At 42.6% G+C, this 27,700-nt stretch overlaps 1 long non-coding RNA gene across 1 annotated transcript; it reads left to right on the forward strand.

Annotated features, from left to right (window-relative positions):
• The first annotated feature begins 322 nt into the window (after positions 1-322).
• LOC142760698 (uncharacterized) lies at positions 323-27,083 on the forward strand. Its single transcript, XR_012883363.1, has 4 exons — positions 323-400; positions 9,403-9,542; positions 9,661-9,724; positions 26,862-27,083. It is a non-coding gene; the product is annotated as an uncharacterized LOC142760698 (long non-coding RNA).
• The last annotated feature ends 617 nt before the right edge of the window (positions 27,084-27,700 follow it).

A 27,700-nucleotide genomic window follows, 5' to 3' on the forward strand; every position in this document is an offset into this window, starting at 1 on the left:
GGGATTTACTACTTCCAACAACCACAAACTGCCTTCCAGTTAGGGACTTGTCTGAGCTTAGGATTGCCTCCTGGTACTAAAGAAAGGCAGGGTCATTGTTATTTTTTTTTTGTTTTGTTTTTTTTCTTTTACATTTACTATTTCTTTAACAGGTCATATCAAAAGCCACTATGTTATTCAAAATTAAAGATGAGCAAATTTCCCAAAATTTGTTTTGGTTTGAATAAATTAGCTGCGAATCTCAAGTGCCCTGTTTGCCCTATATGACTCTCAAATGATTTTTACGACTGAGTTGACATTGTTTTACCACATCTTACCACAGCAGCCTGTGATTTACTGAAGCAATCATATGGGACAAAACAACATCATCTCAGGAGGACGGCCGGGACGTGTCACTACGGTAATGAAAGACCTTTTTTTTCTATTATGTGTAAAATCATTAACATTTGTATGAAGAGGTTGATTTTTCTTTTGTATTATGACTGCATCCTATTCTTTAAAATATTTTCTCCCTTCTATGGAAAGTCTCTAGGAAAGTCTAAAAGTTGCCATGGGCAATGACCCCAGTCAATATATCATTCTAATGGAGAATCCTCTGTGGAAGGTGAGGAAAAAGTTGGAGAATATTCTTTGCTGTGGAAAGAACACAGAAATTGTTAGAGTCCATCCGCGCCGCGCCGCTGTCTTTATTCCTCCCGGTGTTCATGTGACTGGTCACATGATCGCCGTGTGCCGTTAGTGGCAGACTGCTGCTGGGTCTTACTAGACCCAGCACAGCCCTATTTGTGACAATCGTCCCTATGAGAGGGCTGATTTCCCCTGTAACTGGGGCTGCTGTGCAGCTCCAGTTACAGTGGAAAAGCATGGTGTAAAAAAAAAAGAAAAAATATATATATAAAGTTCCCCAAAGCTCTTTTTTTACCTTTGAGGGACAGACCATAGTAATAAAAAAATAATAAAGTAAAGTGCAAATTTTTTTTAATAATAAATACACATTAAATACCCACCCCCAAAAAACAATCCCCTCCCGCCAATCATTGTCACTAGCCCGGACCCAATTACCCGAATATAGACATGTAATATATTAAAATTTACGATAGACAACGACGATCACAAATAAAAGGTCTATTTTAGGGTAAAACTATGTTATTACCAAAAAAAATAGCTGAAACGTAAAAAAGCTTATTTTTTTACTATTATTGTCAAACTTTAAGAATGAAAATTCTAAAATAGCAAAAAGGATGTGTATAAAAACGATAAAAAAGAAACCTGCATGGTCTACGGAAAAAAAACATCGCAAAAATAAAAAGTCGTTAGCCCAACAAATAAAAAAGTTATAGCCATTTAACTAACATGTGCTAAAAATGGCTAAACGGTGTCTGGTCCTGAAGGCGCAAAATAGCCCGGTCCTGAACTGGTTAAAATCCACCAATCTTCCCCTGGGTAGATGAAGTGTAGAGGCCAGTAGACTGGCTTACATTGTTAGAACTCTGATCCACCTAATTTTTCTAGATCCCACTCTACTAAAGCAGTGCCCATCAGATTTGTTGTGCAGCTTGGACCTCGCACTTAATATTTATCAAACATTATAGGCTGAATTTTTGGTTCTCAGAAAAGACGGCTCTTGAGTGGTCAGTTTTGAGTGTTACCAGACAAGGGGGCCCTCCCTATGGGGTTACTTCTTGCTAAATCACCATTATTGTGCTCCTAGTAGGATGTAAGGGAAGAGTTGATTTCTAACATGACCCTGTTTTCCCTGAGTCCTAACAGCATCACAAGCTTCTCGGCCACTAATTAATGCTACTACTTTATAATAAACCCAAGTGGGAGGGGCTAGATGTCCTTTTAGAGGGGCAGGAGTCTGTAGTTAATTAGTGTTTAATTTAATTAAATGAAAAATTCCATCTGTCCTACTAGTTCACAGGTCAGAATTGCCCCCAATATTGTGCTGCTGTTAGAACTAAGGAAAAACAGGTTAACGTCAGAAAGCAACACTTATCCTGGTGTTCCTTTAGATGACTGCAAATATCTGTGATCTCATCATTACTATTGTGTATTAGACTAATAAATGGACCTATGCGTTATGTTACAGATGCCATCTTGATAAAAGATTTAAAATTGAAATGACTCACCGGGTATAAACTTATTAAAAAGAAGCAGTTAAAACAAATAAACGTTATGATCGCTCCCTTGTTCTGACTCTACACCCAATTGGAACATACAAATATTGAGGGAAGAAAAATAAATGAGAAATTTTGTAGCTGGGTGTATAATTAATGTTTAATATGTCTGATAAAGTTATAGGCCGAAGTGATAAAGTTAGGAAAAAGATCTTCTCGAAGTCAAATGTGCACAATTAAGAGATTCTCCGTAATTATAACAGCCATTAATAGATGTACCAAATTCCAGTCAAGTCTCATCTCAGTGATGGTTTCACTGATGTTTAATTAAAGCTTCATCTCAGTGTAATACAGACTTTCATTTTGCCAACGCAGCAATACTGCACTAATTAAAGAAAAAAAAACGGACGGACAGCACATCCTGATGAGGAGGATTATTATTTTATATATATATATATATATATATATATATATAATATGAGAGGTCAATAAACTTTTTAAAACAATATACAGTGCATTTCTTAAAGGAGCTGTCTGGTAACAGCAAATTAATGTTATTTTATTTTTTCTAATTAAAAGTTATAAATTTTTTCAAAATACGGTAATTTGTTAATTCTTCACAGTTTTCAAGATCTCTGCTTGTTTTAATTTAGTCTTCATTGTTTACTTCCAGTGGATAGAATTCTGTCCGTAGTCATGTGATGGACACACAGGTGCTGGGATCGTTACAGTTACAGTCTGTGTATCAGAGCTGTGACTTCTAGCGAGTCATGCACCTCCTTTTATTTGGACATTGAATTGTAAGATTGTGTGGGAAATATATGGCAGTGGTATTTTTTGTCCTTTTATGGCAGTATACAGATATACGCATGTGGGTAAAATGTATATATGTAGCTGCGTTTTATATATTATATATGAGTTTTATATAGTTTGATTTTAAGAGGACAACTGCCTAAAATGACGAATGGTCAGTGTACTACTTTTCTTGATGCCCAGTCCCTAATATTCTATAGAACCGTCTCTATCAGCATTTATAGCATAGAGCTACATCATATGCATATATGTAATGTATGGAGATTACTGTGCCAATTCTGGCCTTCATACTTAGGACTGGGAACCTTCCCCTGGGAAGGGCCTCTCCTACCTGTTGGACACCTATCTATTGCTAATCTTCCAATTTCTGTCTTGCTAGAGTAAGGATAAAAAAAAACCTTTTTGTTATACAGTGAAGGAAATAAGTATTTGATCCCTTGCTGATTTTGTAAGTTTGCCCACTGTCAAAGACATGAACAGTCTAGAATTTTTAGGCTAGGTTAATTTTACCAGTGAGAGATAGATTATATAAAAAAAAAAAAAAAAAGAAAATCACATTGTCAAAATTATATATATTTATTTGCATTGTGCACAGAGAAATAAGTATTTGATCCCCTACCAACCATTAAGAGTTCAGCCTCCTCCAGACCAGTTACACGCTCCAAATCAACTTGGTGCCTGCATTAAAGACAGCTGTCTTACATGGTCACCTGTATAAAAGACTCCTGTCCACAGACTCAATTAATCAGTCTGACTCTAACCTCTACAACATGGGCAAGACCAAAGAGCTTTCTAAGGATGTCAGGGACAAGATCATAGACCTGCACAAGGCTGGAATGGGCTACAAAACCATAAGTAAGACGCTGGGTGAGAAGGAGACAACTGTTGGTGCAATAGTAAGAAAATGGAAGACATACAAAATGACTGTCAATCGACATCGATCTGGGGCTCCATGCAAAATCTCACCTCGTGGGGTATCCTTGATCCTGAGGAAGGTGAGAGCTCAGCCGAAAACTACACGGGGGGAACTTGTTAATGATCTCAAGGCAGCTGGGACCACAGTCACCAAGAAAACCATTGGTAACACATTACGCCGTAATGGATTAAAATCCTGCAGTGCCCGTAAGGTCCCCCTGCTCAAGAAGGCACATGTACAGGCCCGTCTGAAGTTTGCAAATGAACATCTGGATGATTCTTAGAGTGATTGGGAGAAGGTGCTGTGGTCAGATGAGACTAAAATTGAGCTCTTTGGCATTAACTCAACTCGCCGTGTTTGGAGGAAGAGAAATGCTGCCTATGACCCAAAGAATACCGTCCCCACTGTCAAGCATGGAGGTGGAAACATTATGTTTTGGGGGTGTTTCTCTGCTAAGGGCACAGGACTACTTCACCGCATCAATGGGAGAATGGATGGAGCCATGTACCATCAAATCCTGAGTAACAACCTCCTTCCCTCCACCAGGACATTAAAAATGGCTCGTGGCTGGGTCTTCCAGCACGACAATGACCCGAAACATACAGCCAAGGCAACAAAGGAGTGGCTCAAAAAGAAGCACATTAAGGTCATGGAGTGGCCTAGCCAGTCTCCAGACCTTAATCCCATCGAAAACTTATGGAGGGAGCTGAAGATCCGAGTTGCCAAGCGACAGCCTCGAAATCTTAAGGGCGGGTTCACACATGGCGGAATTTCACTTAAATTCCGCTGCGGACACTCCGCAGCGTTAATCCGCAGCGGAGCCGTTTCTCCATTGACTTTCACTTTAATTTAGCAGTGTTCGTTTACACGATGCGTACAATTCCGCTGCGGAGCATAGGCTGCGGAGCGGAATTTGGTGTCCGCAGCATGCTCTGTCTGTTGCGGAGCAGTGGCGGACTCATGGCGGAATTTCTCCATTGACTTCAATGGAGATTCAAAGTTCCGCAATGAAGTCCGCAGCTGTCATGCACATGTCATGTGTGCTGCGGATGCGTCTTGCTTTTTTCACTTGACATTTCTTCATTCTGGCTGGACCTATGTATTTCTAGGTCTACAGCCAGACTGAGGAAGTCAATGTGGCTCCCGTAATGACGGGAGCGTTGCTAGGAGACGTCAGTAAATAGTCACTGTCCAGGGTGCTGAAAGAGTTAAGCGATCGGCAGTAACTGTTTCTGCACCCGGGACAGTGACTACCGATCCCAATATACATGTATCTGTAAAAAAAAATGAAGTTCGTACTTACCGAGAACTCCCTGTTTCTGTCTCCAGTCCGGCCTCCCAGGATGACGTTTCAGTGTAAGTGACGGCTGCAGCCAATCACAGGCCAAGCACAGGCTGCAGCGGTCACATGGACTGGCGCGTCATCCAGGGAGGTCGGGCTGGATGCCGAAGGAGGGACGCGTCATAAAGACAACGGGCGGTAAGTATGAAATTCTTTTACTTTCACTAGGGAAAGTGCTGTCCCTTCTCTCTATCCTGCACTGATAGGGAGAAGGGAAGCACTTTTCCCGCAGTCCGCAGCAGCTAGTCCGCATCAATTTTCTGCACATTTTGTGCAGATCCGCAGCCGTAATCCGCAACCCGGATTAGGTGCGGCATTGATGCGGACAGTTGCGGAGGAATTCCGCCATGTGTGGTCATGCCCTAATGATTTACAGATGATCTACAAAGAGGAGTGGGTCAAAATTCCATCTAACATGTGTGCAAACCTCATCATCAACTACAAAAAACGTCTGACTGCTGTGCTTGCCAACAAGGGTTTTGCCACCAAGTATTAAGTCTTGTGTGCCAAAGGGATCAAATACTTATTTCTCTGTGCACAATGCAAATAAATATATATAATTTTGACAATGTGATTTTCTTTTTTTTTTTTATATATATAATCTATCTCTCACTGGTAAAATTAACCTAGCCTAAAAATTCTAGACTGTTCATGTCTTTGACAGTGGGCAAACTTACAAAATCAGCAAGGGATCAAATACTTATTTCCTTCACTGTATACTATTGGAATTGCCAGATTTTTGAATGCTGAGTTAAAGGAATTTTACAGTACTAGTCACCATTTAGCGATGTAACATGCTGTATAGACACAAGTGAGTCTCACAAATTAGAAGAAAGGGCCCATTAAACACCATTTACAGTTTACATACAGCATGTGTCCATGAAAACTGAGAAACTTTGTAAATACATTGTAGTACTTATCCTGAATTACTGCCTATATTACACTCCAGAGCACAATTCTGCTGGTTGTTATCGGAAACAGTCAACAAGTTTGTCATCAGACACAACCATAACACCTTAGATGAGCTTTATAATGCTGTGGGACAGCAGGTTTTTCCTACATAAGATTACTCTACAGGGCCTGGGTTAAAGATGACATTTTCCAGGATGCAAATGAGCAGAGTAAGGAGTCTTTGGACTATAACACAGTCTGTAATTGAGGATTATTACAAGAGATGTAAAACAATGTATTTATAAAGTTATTCACCTAGTTACTCAACATCAATGTATAATAACCCAATATGGAAAATGGTGTTTAAAGGTGGGCATATACCAAGTCCACACTGGCTTATCATAGTAGTTTTATACCCTTAGGCTCGGTTCAGATCTTTATCACTGCATTCTGTTGTTCTGCTCCATCAGAAGAGCAGAACAAGGGAATGCCGGATGCAACGGTTGCATTGCAATACGGACACCACCGGCGCCCAACGCAACCCATTGACTTTAATGGGTTCCGAAGGCTTTCCGTCAAGTGTGCGTTGCTATACTGGAAACAATGGCGCAGCATGCTGTGTTTCCAGTAATTTCTGCTGGATCTGCGACGGTGGCCCCTAACGGAGCCTCCAACGAAAATGTGAACAGCCTGTTACCGACATTTGATGTAAATGTAAAAAACAGTTAAAGGGGTTTTCCCACGAGAGACATTTATGACATATCCACAGGATATGAAGCAAAGTAAAAAGATTTTGAAGCAGCACAAGTCCCGAGTCTGGTGCGGTGCACGCTGTAAAGCCAGGCAAACCCACTCCGGCATAATGTAAATTCCAAGAAAAGTAGTAGGACGACAGCACACGTCTCCAGATCTTCAAAGTGGTTTTATTGTCAAAACATCCACGGCAAACAGGCAACGTTTCGACCCATAGTGAGTGTAGGGTCTCTGTTAAGCTAAACCCCGTTCAGCCGCACTGTGTTGCCGCTGAATCAGGTGAATTCCGACCATGAAAAAGATTATATGGTCATGTGTTACGAAAACAGCGTAGCTCGCTGAGATACGCTGTTTCCGTAAGTCCCATAGAACTGAATGGTAGTTATGGAAACACCGTAGCTCGCATGCTATGCTGCTTCCGTAACTGCCATTCACTACTTAAACAGCATAGCTCAGCGAGCTACGTTGTTTTTGTAACTCCCGACCATATAACCAGGAAGTGGCCGGGAGTCAGCGAGATCAGACAAAGCTAGAACGGGGTTTAGGGGCAGCGTTCTAGAGATAGGTGCGGGTCCCAGAGGTGAGACCTGCATCTATCTGACATTTATGACATATCCTATGGATATGTCATAAATGTCTCTGATGGGAAAACCCCGATAAATTAAGTTTTTAGTAATGTACAAAACAATATAAAAAGATTAAAAGTTAAAAAAAAAAACCTTTTCCCATTTCCCCCTAAAGTAATGTAAAAATTTTAAAAAATTACATAATTGGTATGGCCGTTTCAGTAAAAGACTGATCTAATACAATATAGCATTATTTAACCTGCAGGATGAACACCGTAATAAAAAAAAAAGCCATAATTGCTGTTTTTGGTCACCTTAAATCCCCAAAACAATGGAATAAAAAGTGATCAAAAAGTTATAACTACTCCAAAATGGTACCAATAAAAGCGTCAGCTCACCTACATAAAACAAGCCCTAATACAGCTCCATCGACTGAAAAATCTAAAAGTTATGGCTTTCAGAATATGACAACATACTATTTTTATCAAATAGTTTTTTCTTTGTAGAGTACTTTTAAAGTACTACATTACAAAAAAAAACAATATAAATTTGGTATAGCTGTAATCGTATTGACCTGCAGAATAACGTTAACATATCATTTTTACTTCACAGTAAACGCTGTAAAAACGAAACCCCTAGAAACAATGGAGGAATCACAGTTTTTTTTCCCATTCCACCCCACAATTATTTTTTTTCCCAGTTTCCCAGTATATTACATGGTAAATGGGTGCCAATAAAAAATACAATTCTTCCTGCAAAAAACAAAAACTCATCTGGCTATGTCACCGTAAAAATAAAAATGTAATGACTTTTGGAATGTGAGGAAGAAAAAAAAAATTGTTGCGGCGGCAAGGGATTAACGCCTTATTATGATATAAGAAATGCTATAACCGACTGCCCAAGGCTAAAAAAAAGTATATTGCTCAAGTAGAAATAAGATAAATACAGTCATACGTCGACAATCAAAAATAATGAGCATCCACAAATAATACGAAGCACAATGTGACATGATCACTCTTGATTAGGATACATGACCTTGACACGCGTTTCACACAAACTTTATTACATTGCAAGTGAACTTTCCTCCACATCCCTCCGGTCCCTGGCTATGCAGTGATGGAAGAACCATGTGTGGTAGGCTGTTCCTATAGCGCCACACTCACTGTGCCATCTTCATGGTACCTGTAAAGGATCTGCCAGGCACAGCTTCGGGGTTAACTCCCATAGTTAATCAGTCTGCACCTGAATCTACGTCTCTGAGACTGACTCCATCTTCCACCACTCAGGATGGCAGGCTTAGGAGTGGGAGAGCCTATCGCAGCCTGGCCAGACTCAGCTAGCTCCCGCCCTCTGTCTATTTATACCTGCCTTTCCTGTTCCTCCTTTGCTTGTGTTTCTTCTCTTGTGGTTTCCTGGCCCAGCTCCAGCTCCTACTATTTGATCCTGCTCCATACTGACCCTGGCTTACTGACTACTCTCCTGCTCTGCGTTTGGTACCTCGTTACTCCTGGTTTGACTTGGCTCGTTCACCACTCTGGTTGCTCACGGTGTTGCCGTGGGCAACTGCCCCTTTCCCTTTGCTTGTATTCCCTTGTATGTTTGTCTCGTGCACTTACTGAGCTTAGGGACCGCCGCCCAGTTGTACCCCGTCGCCTAGGGCGGGTCGTTGCAAGTAGGCAGGGACAGAGTGGCGGGTAGATTAGGGCTCACTTGTCCGTTTTCCTACCCCCGTCGTTACAGTACCACAATTATTTTATACAGAATCTGACAACTTCTGGATGCCTCTGTATAAAATTGGAGTTATACGGAGGTACAATATGGCCCCATAGATTGCTATGGGCGCTGTATTACAGCTCTGTAAAATTAGAGGTTGTGCAAAACCGTATTCTGAATGACACTTGGAAGATTAAAAATTCAGGATGCTAGGGAAGCTGGGTGACAATTCCTGTGGAAGCTTTAGTGGTAGTAGAAATGATTGTCATTTCGTTTTTTCCGATAAAGATATATAAAATGCTGAACTGAATGAAAAGCCTCCAGGATGTAAATACATGAAAATAAATGAAAATAGACACATCGTCGCTGAAGCTGAGTAATTGAACACTGGCGGGGGAAAGGAGAATGGGGACCGAGAGACGTGAAAGGTAAGTTCAACATTGTTAGTTATAACCCATGTTCAGTTTATGTAAAAAAAATGTATGGAACTGCAAAGCTCCTTTAATTTACAGACCTTGAAACAAACCATTGTTCTTTTTTGCACAGTTGCTTTTTTGGATTATGGTATAAGAGGAAAAAACTGAAGTCTGAGCACGTAATCAGGATACTTGTAAGTTATAATTTGCTGAGCAGACCAGATCTTGTTATATAGTGATGGGGAATCAGCACATTAATAAGGTATATAAGGCTTCCAAGAAATCCTGATCTGAAGTGTCTGTGGCAGCATGTGACAATACAACTCCTACTTACACAATGTCTTCCTACTGCACACTCTAAGTAGCCTGGAGAACCTGCCATCCTACTAATGAGTATATGGAAGCAGCCATTACTGGGATCAACAAGGCTGGTGAATGCTGAAAAAAAAGAAATCATATATTAGTCCTTCTCAATGAATTAGAATATCATCAAAAAGTTAATTTATTTCAGTAATTCAATTCAAAAAGTGAAACTCATATTATATAGATTCATTACACACAGAGGGATCTATTTCCAGCATTTCTTTCTTTTAATGTTGATGATTATGGTAACAGCTAATGAAAACCCCAAATTTAGGGTCTCAGAAAATTAGAATATTACATAATCCCAATTTCAAAAATGATTTTTAATATCGAAATGTTGGCCTACTGAAAATTATGTACAGTGTATGCCCTCAATACTTGGTCGGGGCTCCGACTGCATGAATTATTGCATCAATGCGGCGTGGCATGGAGGCGATCAGCCTGTGGCACTGCTGAGGTGTTATCAATGCGGCGTGGCATGGAGGCGATCAGCCGGTGGCACTGCTGAGGTGTTATGGAAGACAAGGTTGCTTTGATCGCGGCCTTCAGCTCGTCTGCATTGTTGGGTCTGGTGTCTCTCATCTTCCTCTTGACAATACCCCATAGATTCTCTATGGGGTTTAGGTCAGGTGAGTTTGCTGGCCAATCAAGCGCAATGATACTGTAGTTATTTTACCAGGTATTGGTACTTTTGGTAGTGTGGGGAGGTGCCAAGTCCTGCTGGAAAATTAAATCAGCATCTCCATAAAGCTTGTCAGCAGAGCGAAGCCTGAAGTGCTCAAAAATTTCCTGGTAGACAGCTGAGTTGACTCAAGTGGACTTGATATAACACAGTGGACTTGTAGGTAAAGCCATACAGCCCCCTTGTAGGTAGCTCCACACAGCCCCCTTGTAGGTAGCGCCACACTGCCCCCTTGTAGATAGCGCCACACATCCACCTTGTAGATAGTGCCACACCGCCCCCTTGTAGATAGCGCCACACAGCCCCCTTGTAGATAGCGCCACACAGCCCCCTTATAGATAGTGCCACACAGCCCCCTTGTAGATAGTGCCACACAGCCCCCTTGTAGATAGTGCCACACAGCCCCCTTGTACATAGCGCTACACAGCCCCCTTGCAGTTAGCGCTACACAGCCCCCTGTAGAGAGCACCATACAGCCCCCAGTAGAGAGCGCCACACAACCCCCTGTAGAGAGTGCCACACAGCCCCCTGGTAGGGAATGCCACACAGCCCCCTGGTAGGGCGTGCCACACAGCCCCCTAGTAGGGAGTGCCACACAGCCCCCTGGTAGGGAGTGCCACACAGCCCACAGCCCCCCTGTTGGTAGTGCCACACAGCCCGCAGCCCCCTTGTAGGTAGTGCCACACAGCCCCCTTGTAGATAGCACCCCATCTTCCTGTAGATGGTGCCACTGTAGCTCCCTGAAAGAGCGGAATTGCCGTGTGGCCGGGGATTCCGCTCCTGGAGTGCTCCGCTTGATGTCTCTGTCTATATATGGACAGTAACATCAGGGGAAATTCCTGAAGCGGAATCCCCGTCCAGAGCATTGCCTGCTGTGAATGGGGATTCCACTCCAAGAGAAGTTACTGTCGTATGTGTCCATTTATGGACAGTGACGTCATTGGCTTCTCCTGGAGTGGAATCCCCGGCCACTATGGCTGCTAAACGGGAGCAATGGCACTGAGTGAAGAAGTCCCAGTGCTTCTAATACAAGAAGGGGAAGGGAGCCAGTGCAGCGCCCCCTTCCACCTGCTGGAGTTATGCGCCCTGTGTGCGAAGGCACAGGTCGCACACCTCTAAGGCCGGCCCTGACCAAGACTACCAGATAGAGTGCACCGCACCTAGCAAGCAGCATCAGCCCAGTTAGTGATGCGGGATAGCGGCACTGCTGAAATTAAGCCTAATACTGGTTGGCTGAGGCTCTCAGCCAATAAGTGGTGGGGTTCTTCTTGCTCCGCCCGCTGAGCCTGCCGGTGCCTTTACTATGTGGTGTGTGTGCTGAGCATCGTGAAGGGGACTGACTGAAAATAAAAAGAACTAGGTGGTAGTGGTTGCTGCCCTGTCTGTAGAAAATGTTTGTAGTGGAGTGGAGCTCAGTGGACAGTTAGAGGGGTTTGCCATTCTTTAACATTTGTGGCATATCCACAGGATATGCATATAAATATATATATATATATATATATATATAAACTTATGTGTGTGTGGAAACATAGAAAGAAAGATAAAGATAGATAGATAGATAGATAGATAGATAGATAGATAGATAGATAGATAGATAGATAGATAGATAGATAGATAGATAGATAGATAGATAGATAGATAGATAGATAGATAGATAATGTCCCCTGCTTCCCGCCGCTCAATACTTGCCATTCCCCGACGTCCTGGTACACGCTGCCATCCTCTTCTTCCTCACTCAGCGTCTGGTGGCTGCTCCGGCTGCAAGTGCTGTCCACTGGGTCCTGGCCAGCGCACTTCAAAATTCTCGCAGAGACCCCAGGTGTATAGGACCTCTTCTTCCAGCTCATGTTGCCAGAGCAATTTGGTTCTCTTGTGTTCAGGGTTGCCAACCTCCACGTCAACAATTTCTGGACAACTGAGCTAAAAATCACAGGCAGACCAAAATTTTTATGGACACATTACAAAATCAAGAGTAAGTGATAATAAAGAGCATAAGTAACACCTTTTTATACGTGATCACACGAGTGGGATAGTAAAGATGAGTATGGGCACAACTCAAGTTGAATTATAAAATGATTAATGTAATAAAATTGAGATATTAATAATACTAGAAAATACATTTAAAAAACTTCCTGCCCGACTTTCAACCAGGGAACTTTCTCTCTTGGAAGACAAATGCACTAACCACGACACTAAAGAGACTGTGATGCCCAATGTTTTTTGACAGTGTTGTATAAACTTTCCAACCAGTACAAGTCAGTCAGGCACTCAGTTCCATTATGTAAAGTAAACTTGCCAAGCAGTAGTAGTTGGGTGTCAATTCAATTACGGCGGGCACTGCCACTGTCTCAGTCTCTCCTGCCGGCGAGGTCTGTCTGCAGTCTGTCTGCTGCGTGGTGGTGGTAACTGGTCAGAGTGAGACTCAGAGTCAGACTGGCTGCCGCCGCATGCAGTATGCACTGGGAGTGACTGTGAGACTCACCAATCCCAGCTGTTATCGTTGTGGAAGCCACATCAGGTGGAAACGTAGCGTTACATGGTGGCCTTTCAAATGAATACATAATACATGGACGTGCAGGGTTTCGCCTTACACACTGTATCCAAGGCCATTAACTGATGAACCCTTTTTAGTTGAGTAGAAAGCCACACGTTATATAAATTAGCTTAATCCACAACGTTTTTGACCATCCCCACAAGCAGAAAACCACTGACTACAAGAAAAGGTGGAAAAAAGAGATTGATGCTATATAACTATGGCATTTTCTACTCTATATCTACTCCAAAATATCATCTGCAGCTCTGAGCTTACTGAAGTGCTGGACAGCTCCATTACGTTGTACATGATTGAACGATCGCCAAAATTGGTCTGGAGTAAAGGAGTCATGTTGCTTAGCAGTGATTTTTAAACCCGGATTTAAGAAGTGTGGATGCCATGACCAAGAAACCTGCTTCATCTGAGGCAGTGTGGTTCTTAGTTTCTTGCTGTAATTCTCACTGGGTTTCATTTACACAGCACATAATGGGTGGAGTGTAGGGCGTAATAATCCTGCCACCTCTGACTGGAACAGGGAAAGGACATCTCAGCACTCAAAATCGTTTGGGGTTCCAGAGGTTGGAACCACATTAATCAGACATTTATAGAATATCTAATCGCTATGCCATAAATATCTATAGTGGGAAGCCTCTTTAAATCCTAATATTGACCCTATTGCCTTCACTTAAACAATATCTCCTGCATCCGTCCTCAGTAAAAATCGTCGATAATTGCGGACCGTAATTACGGTCGGCAATTACGGACCCATTCACTTCTATTGTCCACGGATACCTTCCCGTTCATTTACGGGAAGGTGTCCGGGCCGTAGAAGTGTTACCGCAAAAGATAGGACATGTCCCATCTTTTGCATTTTATGGACCGTGCTCCAATTCTTTGTATGGAAGCAGGGGCCGCGAATGCGGGCGGCCGTCGACGGCCGGACGTACCCTCAATCGCGGCCCGTAATTATGGGCACGGCCATCTGCATGGGGCCTAATCCAGGCCATGACAATTTCCTACTTTTCATTTAGATATACACATACGCACACATACACACACACACACACACACACACACACACACACAAATGCATGCAGTGTATACATATATATATACACATACACATACACATACACACATACCTAAACTTACACACATACACAGTACATACATATATACATGCACACATATACAGTACATACATACTTACATACACATATATACAGTACATACATAAGAACACACACACACATACATACATACATACATACATACACACATATACAGTACATATATACATACAAACAAACAAACATATACAGTACATATACAAACACATACATACAAATAGATACACACATATACCGTACATACATACACACTATATACAAACACACACTCACACACATATACAGTACTTACATATACAGTACATACATATATACATACATACACTACCGTTCAAAAGTTTGGGGTCACCCAGACAATTTTGTGTTTTCCATGAAAACTCACGCTTATATTTATCAAATGAGTTGCAAAATGACTAGAAAATATAGTCAAGACATTGACAAGGTTAGAAATAATGATTTTTATTTCAAATAATAATTTTCTCCTTCAGACTTTGCTTTCGTTAAAGAATGCTCCATTTGCAGCAATTACAGCATTGCAGACCTTTGACATTCTAGCTGTTAATTTGCTGAGGTAATCGGGAGAAATTTCACCCCATGCTTCCAGAAGCCCCTCCCACAAGTTGGATTGGCTTGATGGGCACTTCTTGCGTACCATACGGTCAAGCTGCTCCCACAACAGCTCTATGGGGTTGAGATCTGGTGACTGCGATGGCCACTCCATTACAGATAGAATACCAGCTGCCTGCTTCTTCCCTAAATAGTTCTTGCATAATTTGGAGGTGTGCTTTGGGTCATTGTCCTGTTGTAGGATGAAATTGGCTCCAATCAAGCGCTGTCCACAGGGTATGGCATGGCGTTGCAAAATGGAGTGATAGCCTTCCTTATTCAAAATCCCTTTTACCTTGTACAAATCTCCCACTTTACCAGCACCAAAGCAACCCCAGACCATCACATTACCTCCACCATGCTTGACAGATGGCGTCAGGCACTCTTCCAGCATCTTTTCAGTTGTTCTGCATCTCACAAATGTTCTTCTGTGTGATCCAAACACCTCAAACTTCGTTTCGTCTGTCCATAACACTTTTTTCCAATCTTCCTCTGTCCAATGTCGGTCTGCTTTTGCCCATATTAATCTTTTCCTTTTGTTAGCCAGTCTCAGATATGGCTTTTTCTTTGCCACTCTGCCCTGAAGGCCAGCATCACGTAGTCGCCTCTTCACTGTAGACGTTGACACTGGCGTTTTGCGGGTACTATTTAATGAAGCTGCCAGTTGAGGACCTGTGAGGCGTCTATTTCTCAAACTAGAGACTCTAATGTACTTGTTTTGTTGCTCAGTTGTGCAGCGGGGCCTCCCACTTCTCTTTCTACTCTGGTTGGAGCCTGTGTGTGCTGTCCTCTGAAGGGAGTAGTACACACCGTTGTAGGAACTCTTCAGTTTCTTGGCAATTTCTCGCATGGAATAGCCTTCATTTCTAAGAACAAGAATAGACTGTCGAGTTTCACATGAAAGCTCTCTTTTTCTAGCCATTTTGAGAGTTTAATCGAACCCACAAATGTAATGCTCCAGATTCTCAACTAGCTGAAAGGAAGGTCAGTTTTATAGCTCCTCTAAACAGCAAAACTGTTTACAGCGGTGCTAACATAATTGCACAAGGGTTTTCAAGTGTTTTCTAATCATCCATTAGCCTTCTAACACAGTTAGCAAACACAATGTACCATTAGAACACTGGAGTGATGGTTGCTGGAAATGGGCCTCTATACACCTATGTAGATATTGCATTAAAAACCAGACTTTTGCAGCTAGAATAGTCATTTAGCACATTAACAATGTATAGAGTGTATTTCTGATTAATTTAATGTTATCTTCATTGAAAAAAACTGTGCTTTTCTTGCAAAAATAAGGAAATTTCTAAGTGACCCTAAACGTTGAACGGTAGTGTACATTCATACATACATACATACATACATACATACATACATACACACATTATACAGTACATGCATACATACATACATACATACCTACACACATTATACAGTACATACATACATACATACATACACACACACACATATACAGTACTTACATATACAGTACATACATGCATACATACATACATTATACAGTACATGCATACACACATACATACAACCATACATACAACCATACATACAACCATACATACATACATACATACATATCCACATGCATACACATATACATTTACATACAATAATAATACCATCAAAGTGGATAAGACTATAGCCACCCATTGCTTCGCTTAGTTTTGCACTCATTTTATAATGACAGTAATGACAGTAGTCAGGTTCAGAGAACATCTCCTTCCTGCTGCCATGGTTTTGACCAAAGCATTGAGTACCAGCAGTGACAACAGTGATAGAGAGTGGTGTTAACTGTTCTTCTGTATGCCACTGAAACTTATAGGTCTTCTTGTCATTTAGCCATTTGAACAATGGATAACATACAGCCAACATTAGAATCTAATACAGGAGTGGCCAAACTTTTCAGTATGGGATAGGGGTATTCCGGTTACAACAAGTTACCCCCTATCCATAGGGTAAGGGGTAACTAGGTGATCGATGGGTGTCTGACAGCTCGGACCCCACCGTTTACGAGAACGGGGATCCAGAAGTTGTCCGAACCCCTCGTTTGAACCGAGCGGCAGGTAGCTCATGCGCTCTGCCGCTCCATTCATTCTCTATGGGAGCGCCGGAGATAGCCGAGTGCAGTGTTCGGCTTTTTCTGGCACTGCCATAGAGAATGAATGGAGCGGCAGAGCGCATGAGCAACCTGCCGCTCGCTTCAAACAAGGGGTTCGGGCAACTTCGGGGTCCCCGTTATTGTAAATGGTGGGGGTCCGAGCTGTCGGACACCCACCGATCAGCAAGTTACCCCTTACCCTACGGATAGGGGGTAACTTGTTGTAACTGGAATACCCCTTAAGTTAGGTGACCTACTAGGGGATCTGGGACAAATACTCCTGTTAGAATGGAAACTGCTTCAACTTTTTTGAATGCCCCTTTTTGAGATGCCCCATTGCCCTCTAATAGTGATGGCAGCCACAGTTAGTTACTTATAGCACTTGCTCCACAGCTCTGCCATTTCCATATATGACCGTGTTGATCCTCCACTGTGCTCTGCTTTATGTGATATATATGAGTATATATTAGCCCTAAGGGTACGAACACACACACACACAGCGTGTTCAGGGCGGATACGCTGCGTCAAGCTGCGCAGCGTATCCGCCCTGAACACCGCAGGGAATGCTGTCTGAAAAATCACACCACATTGTCGTGCGTTTTTCCCGTGGAAATTTTACTGCATAAAGCAGCGGCGCAAAAATAATAAAAAAACCTTCATACTTATTTGTTGACATCTCACCCACACTGCTGCTACTGTAATATGCTGTGGATTCTCCGCAATTAATCTGTTGTGGAAAATCCGCAGTGTTTACGCTGTGTGTGTCCATACCCTAAAGAAGCGTGAGAGACTCACACCAGCTAATATCACGCCCCCATATGTTTCGCCAATGAGCATTTCACTTTTCAGTGTTAGAACAAGCTGGAGAACAGCCCGCTGGCCTATCATCGAAATCTACTGGTCCATGACTTGAGGTCTACCAATAGATCATGATTCACTACAGGGGTATAGCCAAGGGGCAAGGTATGATGTGGCATTTTCCACAGGTGTTGGGTGCTAGGGGGCAACATGCCACTCTGCCTTGACCAGGTTATTTAAATACAGGGCTAGGGCTGCAGACCAAATCTTTGCCATGGGTGAATAAAAACATGCTAGGACTTTAATCTCCACCACTGATCCAATTCAATCATCATTTCTGTGACAGCTGACTATATAAAACAACATATTTTGGTGCCCCTCCGTATCCACCTATAGCCTTTATTTGCAGTATAATATACATGTAATGTAGTATAATACAAAATCTTCTCATTTCTAACTTTAGACTATTATTATGATGAAAACATCATTTATGGAGAACAAATACATAAACAATATCGCATAAAATATTGAGAAGAAAAGTGACATAATATTTAAGGAAAATAAAAATGTGTGTATTTCCTCTATAAAATATTTGATATTGGTAACACCTGACATATGTTGACAGATGTGACCATTTCAAGCCTGAAAACAATTTTAATTATCAGGATTAGACTGAGCTCCTGAGTCTGGTTGCACAACTGACTAAAAATGAGTTGTGTTACATTTAGACATATGGCTTTTATATAGTAAATTGGGAACACATCGCGCTTACTCTCCTAAAATTGACTTTGCAGAAATCTGCTGCTTAATTGGTGTAGTGGGAAAAAAAAATCATTACTGCCATCTACTGGACACTTTACAGAAGACAAAGCCGGTTCGGGTCCAAATATATATATTTTTTTATATTGCTACAGTTTTACGCATATTTTTTTTAAAACTATTTTCTTTTGAAAAGAGACACATTAAGAATATAATAAGCAGCAATACATTCAATTTAGATAGGATGTCAGGGATGAATAGCTATCGTCAGCCATGAAATACTTGTTTGCCCTTCAAATTACACTAGCTGCCGCTAGCCGCAACTGCAATCCCAGGGTTAGTCTTCACAATGAAAGTCGCCATGACTTTCTGAAAAGCACTTCACTCTAGTTGCAATATGGGGAAAGTGGTAGTTTTAGAATTTGATGATGCCAGTAATAACAATCTTGATGTCCGTCACCAGCTTCGGTAATCCATTTACTTACTGAATGATATTATTTGTAATGGGAATTTTTTTTTTCATATTTCACATGTAAATCTATATATTAAACCAGGGGCGTAGCTAGGTTCTCCTGCACCCGGGGCAAAGATTCAGCTTGGTGCCCCCCCCTCCCATACTCTTTCCCGACATATTCCTTCCCACTCAACATGTTTGCTTTCTCAACCAATCAATGAGGTATAAGTTTTTTTTCACTTTTATTTTAATGTAGCCATTTGTACATTTTACAAGCAGTATAGTTCTATGTGCGGTCCTTGTTTTGCGGATCCGTGATATGCAGCCGTATAAATGGCAACAGACGTGTGCTTGAGGCCTTCGGCCTCATGCCCACTTCAGTTTTTTTCTTCAGGGTGCTATCCGTTGTTTGAATTGATAGCACCCTGACACATTCATTTCAACGGGTCCATGCACACATCCGTTGTTTTAACGGAACCGTGCCGCCGTTCCCTCAAAAATAGGGCAGGTCCTAACTCCTGTCCGTTTTTGACGGAACAGTCTCGGCCTTTGCATTGATTTGGTCCGTGAAACAACGGACTGCACACGGTAGCCATCCGTGTGAGGTCTGTGATTCACGGAACCGTCATTAGCGGCCGTACCACGGCCGACGGAAGTGTGCATGAGGCCATACAGCCAAATCCTACCTCCCACTAAAACAATTTATACAGAATCCCCTCACCCCACACATAATATTTACAGTTAAATCCCCCCTCCCACACAAAAACAATTTATAACCACACACACACACACACACACACACACACACACACACACACACACACTGTATATACACACACACTGTATATATACACACACTGTATATATACACACACTGTATACACACACACACTGTATACACACACAAACTGTATATACACACACTGTATATACACACTGTATATATACACACACACACTGTATATATACACATACACACACACTGTATACACACACACAGTATATGCAAACACACACACATACTGTGTATATATACACGCACATACACACACACTGTATATATACACACAGTATATACACACACACTGTATATACACACAATGTATATATAAACACACTGTATATATACACACTGTATATACACACACACTGTATATACACACTGTATACACACACACTGTATATTCACACACATACACACTGTATACACACACACTGTATATATACACGCATACTGCATACACACACTGTATATACACACACTGTATATATACACACACTCACTGTGTACACACACAGTATATGCAAACACACACATACTGTATATATACTCACACACACACAGTATATATACACACACACACAGTATATACACACACTGTATATATAAACACACCGTGTGTGTGTGTGTGTGTGTGTGTGTGTGTGTGTGTGTGTGTGTGTGTGTGTGTGTGTGTGTGTGTGTGTGTGTGTGTGTGTGTGTGTATATATATATATATATATATATACACACACTGTATATATACACACACTGTATATACACACACATACTGTATATACACACACTGTATATACATGCACACACACACACACACAGACTGTATATACACACTGTATACACACACACACAGTATATGCAAACACACACACATACTGTATATATACACACACATACACACACACACTGTATATATACACACAAAGTATATATACACACACACACTGTCTATATACACAAAGTATATACACACACACTGTCTATACACACACTGTATGTATATATATATATATATATATATATGTATACACACACACACACTATATATACACACACTGTATATACACACACACTGTATATACACACACACTGTATATACATGCACACACACACACTGTATATACACACACTGTATATACACACACACGGTATATATACACACACATACACACACTGTATACACACACAGCATATACAAACACACACACATACTGTATATATACACGCACACATACACACAAACTGTATATATACACACACTGTATATACACACACACACACACTGTATATACACATACTGTATATACACACAAACACACACACACACTGTGTATATACACACACACACATACTGTATACACACACACACACTGTATATACACACACACTGTATATACATACACACACACACACACACAGCTGTACTTATCAGTCCGGAGCTCCGTGGAGGGATCTTCATGTTATGAGGGGTCACATGTTGCAGGCAGGAGGAGAGCTGTGTGTAAGACTGCTCCTCCCCAGCCCTCTCTTCCTCCCTGCCTGTCTGCTAGCTGGGGCTGAACACTTCAATGCTGTTCTCCTCTTAGGCAGAGTGTATGGCCGGCTGCATTATATGACGTCACATATGACGTATAATGCAGCCGCTCGGAGCAGACACGCTCTGCCTGTGCAGGAGAACATTTTGCATTACATTTAGGCCGGATTCACACGAGCGTGTGCGTTTTGCGTGCGCAAAAGGCACTTAACAGCTCCGTGTATCAGCCCCGTATGATGCGCGGCTGCGTGATTTTCGCGCAGCCGCCATCATTATGACGCTCCGTTTGGATGTTTGTAAACAGAAAAGCACGTGGTGCTTTTCTGTTTATATTCATAGTTTTACTGCTGTTGCGCGAATCACGCGCGTCCCACGGAAGTGCTTCCGTGTGGTGCGCGTGATTTTCACGCCCCCATTGACTTCAATGGGTGCGTGATGCGCGAAAAACGCAGAAATATAGGACCTGTCATGAGTTTTACGCAGCGGACACACGCTGCATAAAAATCACTGATAGTCTGCACTGCCCCATAGACTAGCATAGGTCAGTTCGAGGGGCGTGAAAATCACGTGCGTTGCACGGACGTATATCACGTTCGTCTGAATAAGCCCTCAGGGCGGATTTACACGAACGTGTAACATGTCCGTGCAACACGCGTGTTTTTCACGCGCGTCGCACGGACCTATGCTAGTCTATGGGGCAGTGCAGACTGTCAGTGATTTTTGCGCAGCGTGAGTCCGCTGCGTAAAACTCACGACATGTCCGTTATTTCTGCGTTTTTCGCGCATCACGCACCCATTGAAGTCAATGGGTGCGTGAAAATCATGCGCACCACACGGAAGCACTTCCGTGGGACGCGCGTGATTCGCGCAACAGCAGTCAAAAGTATGTTTGCAAACAGAAACTTTTCTGTTTACAAACATCCAAATAGAGTGTCATAATGATGGCGGCTGCGCGAAAATCACGCAGCCGCACATCCTATGTGATGACACACGGAGCTGTTAAGTGCCTTTTGCGCAAAACGCAGACGCTCGTGTAAATCCGCCCTTACACAGCTCCCACCCCTGTCCCATGCGCTGCCCATGGCACAAAATGTCTATGGGGGTACCAGCCCGGGGGGCACATGCCTCCACTCCCCTGGTCGGTGCCCCCCTTCCTTCCCTTGTAGTTGCGCCCGGGGGAAACATGCCCGGCCTGCCCCCTCCCAGCTACGCCCCTGATTAAACACCAACCCCCAAGAAATAAAATTTCTAGTTTCTTCCAGATTTCATATTAAACAAAATTTTGTAGCATCAGCATTTCTGACCAAGCAAAGTAAAGGTCGGCAAAGCAATGTAACGGATTATCAATATTTCATAACATTTCCACTTAATTGCCAAAGACTGGAAATCACTTCCAGGATAAAATCCGTCAATATGAGATATAGTAATGTTTTCATCTGGCCTCTGCTGACATCTCACTTTTCCTTCGCTCATTATTATTTTATTGAGACAACTAAATGCAAGAAAATGGATATTAACCTGCAAATGTATACTTGTTTTTGTCATGGTTCAATTGGGCGACCGACACATTTTAAAGATCACATGATGGCTTAGAAGGCCTTGAAATGGACCGGTCAGATATTTATATTGCCCTGAGGGCAGCATAAAGAATTGACAGACGCGCTGATTTCAGTGTGCTGTCACTTATTATGTTATGTTAAGTAGTTTAGGAGAATTTACTATTTATACTTACGATGCTTGGCTAGCGCCGCAAGTATCAGACCAAGTATATTCATTTATTCACAATCCCCCCGCCCTTCTGCCACTGATTGACACTTTTCTCGCGATGTTCAGTAATAAAAATCTGACCGATCCACTTTAATTTCATGGATATGTCCAAGGTCGGCTTAAGTGCCCTGGGTCAACCAGAGGTAAATGATTCTGAGAGCCCGGTAGGGAGCACAGGAGCAGCGGGAGATTTATCAAATGAGTAATACTGATTTCATTATTTTATCACATCCCCTGCGTGCAGCCAGTCTTTTAAATGTCAACACGCATTGGCTTTAAACGTGGTTATCCTCTGCTGGACCTTTGGGGCCCAATATTGTCAGGAACTGGGCCCACCTTAGAATCCTCTGCAGGGGCGTAGATAAAGGCTCATGGGCCCCGATGCGAAGGTTCTTCTCGTCCCGTCCCCCCACAAACTTCTCATGGCCGACGCCCCGCAGCTCTCACTAAGGTCTTGAAAAGTCAGGGGAAATAGCCCTAATACATATACCCCCCCCCCCCCCAAAAAAAAAAGCGTATAAAGGAAACAGCATATCCATAGCACTATGACCCTATAGCTATGGATGGGATTAGATACAGTGGCTCAGCAGACAGTATCACACATGATAGGATTAGATATAGGGCCCAGCTCACTGACATTGCGGCTCCAGCTCTGGACCCAGGAAAGGTAAGTATAAGAATTATTTTGCTTTTTTATGTGTTACTAATTATTTTTGTGTGTTTCTGGTTTTTTACAAGTTTGGTTGTTGGACTACTTCAGATTCGAGGACTACTTCGATAATAGCATTTTTTTATTCTCAATAAAATGGTTAATGAGGGTTGTGTGTGGGATTTTTATTTCAATAAAATATTTTTTCTATGTCTTTGTATTTTTCTAAACTTTATTACTACCACCTTAGTAATGGCGGCTGGTGATTGACAGCGTCCATTACTAAGGCGAGGCATAGTGTTAGACATGAAGAGGCTAACACTAACCCCCATTATTACCCCGATACCCACCACCACGTGGGGCCATCCCCCCATTTTTCATAACCAGCCAGATACAACACAGCAGCATCAGCCTTGCATTACCAGGGCGGGAAGGGCCACTATGTTTGACCTTTCCTAGCCTAATAATACCAGCCTGAGGCCGTCCCAGTACCCGACCATCACTGCAGAGGTTCTGGTACTGGATCGTACCCGACTCTTCCCGGTACCCCTGGGGGCGGTGGGTATTGGGGTAATAATGGGGGTTAGTGTTAGCCTTTTCACCGGCTAACACTAACCTCCGACTTAGTAATAACGCTGTCAATCAGTCAGCGGCCATTACTAAGGCGGTAGTAATAACGTTTAAAAAACATACAAAGTCATAGAAAAAATTGGTTTATTGAATTTAAAAAAAAAACACACAACCCTCACTAACCATTTTATTGACAACAAAAAAAAAGCTGTCATGGAAGTAGTCCTCGAATCTGACGTAGTCCAACGACCGAACCTGTAAAAAAACACAATCATAAAAAAAAACATTAGTAAGGGCCTGTTCACATCACCGCTGCCCTTCCGTTGAGGGGTTCCATTGGAGGTTTCTGTCGGGTAACCCCTCAACGGAAAGGTAAACTGAAACAGCTTCCGTTTCCCTCACCATTGATGTCAGTGGTGCCGGAAATGTTGCTAAAGGTATCCGTTTGTCACCGTTGTGACAGTGTTCCGTTGTTTAGACGGAATCAATAGCGCAGTCTGACTTTCCGTTGAGGGGTTACTCGATGGAAACCTCCAACGTAGCCCCTCAATGGAAGAGCAGCGGTGATGTGAACACATCCTAACACGTATGGTTGTCTTGGCTTAGATACAGGGTCCATGTGCAATACTGTTTGTTGGACACTGCATCTAAGCCTACCACAAGGTAGGCTACCCATTGATAGCCTATCCTCAGGATAGCTGATGGGTCGGGGTCTGACTCCCGGGACCCCCGCCAATCAGCTGTTTTGAAGGGGCTACAGCGCTCGTATGAGCACTGCTTTCCCTTCATTTCCCTTGCTTGCTCACACTGTGAATCGCTGACACGTCTATGTCGGCAATTCACAGTGTGAGAAAGTGACTGGAATGAAGGGGAACTAGCGCTCGTACGGGCCCTGCAACCCTTCAAAACAACTGATTGGCGGAGGTCCCGGGAGTCGGCCCCCGACTTGTCAGCTCCAGCAGACAGTGGTATTAAACTTACCCTCCTCTTTGAACCTATGCTGCGCTCTGGAACCAGGAAGGTAAGTACAAGTACTGTCAGTTACTATAGTAACAGGGGCCCATGTAGTTTATTACATAGGCCCCAGTTACTATAGTAACTTTACAATGATGTGGTGTGGGGGGCCGCGGGCCCCCCTGTCTTCGGGGCCTCATCGCAATTACAACCACTGTGACCCTTATAGTTACGCCACTCTTGTTGGTCAGTGCAGAAATTAATTTATGTAATGAAACATGGGATGAGGAGTACATAATAGCTAATAATGACAGTAATGTGCTTAACATTAAATCAGAATTCATGGTTTATAAGTGTCTGGAATTGGCGGGCCATAAAAGGGACCAAATCATAATCGATTAAAAATAACTCCACTAGGCACATCATCACTAAAACTGAATCCTTTCTGCATTATATTCATGGAAGGATCAACAATTTGTGCAAGTCTGTAATATATGGGTAATGTATCCCCATAATTGAAAGGAAAACTTTGTATTGTTTTTTCTATATTTGGATTTCAGGCACTTCGTGGCAATGTAAATGTGTCATCAGTGTTGTGAAGTTGTTGCTGTCCTCTGTGTGCCTCCACTAGGGGGCACTTGTGCAGTGGTGAAACCGGCCACCGTCGGGCAATGTATGTGAGCGATATGCTACAATATGCTAACTTGGAGAGGAGGGTGGTTAATCCGGCCACCAAAGACGTTGTGTACATATTGCAACTTGTTGAGTTTATTGATCCTTTTTAATAAGGTAAGCCAAGGTGTTTGGCTTGTTAAATTTAAATTTAGCTGTGGGGATGTATGGCCCGGACGCAATTTTAAAAGCTGCACTTTTCATTCTCTAACAGGCTGATGGAAGCCACATAAACGTGCATCATCAAGCCAAGGAGTATCGCTTAGAGTGTAAGACATCGGTGAGCACGCCAAGTTGTGCTCAATGTTGGGTGGAAGTTGGCGTCACTTGAGCTCTGCATACTATACAGTTAGATTAGTAAGCCGACCTAGTCTGTACCTATCGTTGGGCCTGGGGTTGGCGACAGGTCCTGAAGAGTGAGCAGGCGTGGTGGGTGAGGCCCCACTGTATGGATAGCTGGGCAGTGAAGGGTACGTAGAAGAGCCATTCCCAAGACTGTCAGTGCGAGTTGTACCGGTGGTGGTCAGCAGTAGTCCAAGACTAAGGAGAGAGTCGGTCCATGTGGAGGCTTATAGGGCCTAATTACAAAGCAGCCACCAGCTCAATGGGCACTAGGCTCAAATTATGAAGCAGCAGCCATCACCTTAAGGCCTACTTGGCCCAAACAGATAACCCTTGTATCATTGAGGGGTGCCCTTGACCCTGTGTCTGCTGGTCCCCAGAGCATGCCAGCCATATTGCCAGCCTGAGCCGTAACTACGTCTGTGCCGCTCAGCAGTGAGAGGAATTGTAAATATAATAACTAAGTTGTGCCTCCCAGGGTGGAAGAACTGTGTATATTGTTTATGACCATGTGCACTATCTGTGGCAGTTGAAATTGTATATAATTAAACGTGCAAGTAAAGTTTCACAGTTTGGCACTCTAACTTCTATTTCGTTTTCTCTTTCTCCATGACATCCCTGCAGGTTATTTCCCCTATCATGCCCCACCGCTATACCATGGTCCATGGACCCACCCTGCGTGGTGTCCACGTTTTAAGCAGGTATTGTTTTATTATTGTGTCAGGAACATTCTCCTGAAACTTTGTAGGTCCCATTATACCAGTTGAGACATCTTTGAACATAACAGGTTACCTTAAAATGGACTTGATTCCTCATTATTGGTGGAGCTGGTAAAATAAAAAGGGATAGGAGCTCAAAATTGCTATTTATACATTAGTCTATATTCACCTTGAAACTACAACTTCTATCAGTGCACATTGAGTTGCCTATACAAATAGTCCCTAAGGCTACATTCACATGAGCGTGACAGATTTTATTCACGTAAAAAACGTGCGTAAATCTGTCTGTGTGCTTTGCGTTGCGTTATGCGTTAGTGTGCTTCGTGAGTGGCATCTGTTTTTCACGCACTCGCAAGCACTTCTTTTTTTGTAGTTGATGCGTAAAACACAGATGTGCATCCGTGTGCTGCCTGTGGTTTTCACGCACCCATTGACGTCAATGGGCGCGTAGGTGCGTGAAAAGTTAGAATAGCCCCATTGAAGTCAATCAGCCGTGTGCTGTGCGTTGTTATAGCACACGGACGAGATTCACGCTCGTGTGAATGAGCACTAAGAGACTCAGCTTTCTTTGTAAACATATAGTTGACAGCATGATTAGCATTGCTCATAGTGGTTCAAGGATTCAATATCAAGGATCAGTGGTTTGCGCTTACTTTACCATTACCTGATCATTGATATGAATAGTCACTGTGTAATGATTAATTCCCCCTGTGGTGGTGCTGCAGGGAAATTATTACCGGATTT

Source organism: Rhinoderma darwinii, chromosome 4 (assembly GCF_050947455.1).
Source record: "Rhinoderma darwinii isolate aRhiDar2 chromosome 4, aRhiDar2.hap1, whole genome shotgun sequence".
NCBI lineage: Eukaryota > Metazoa > Chordata > Amphibia > Anura > Rhinodermatidae > Rhinoderma > Rhinoderma darwinii.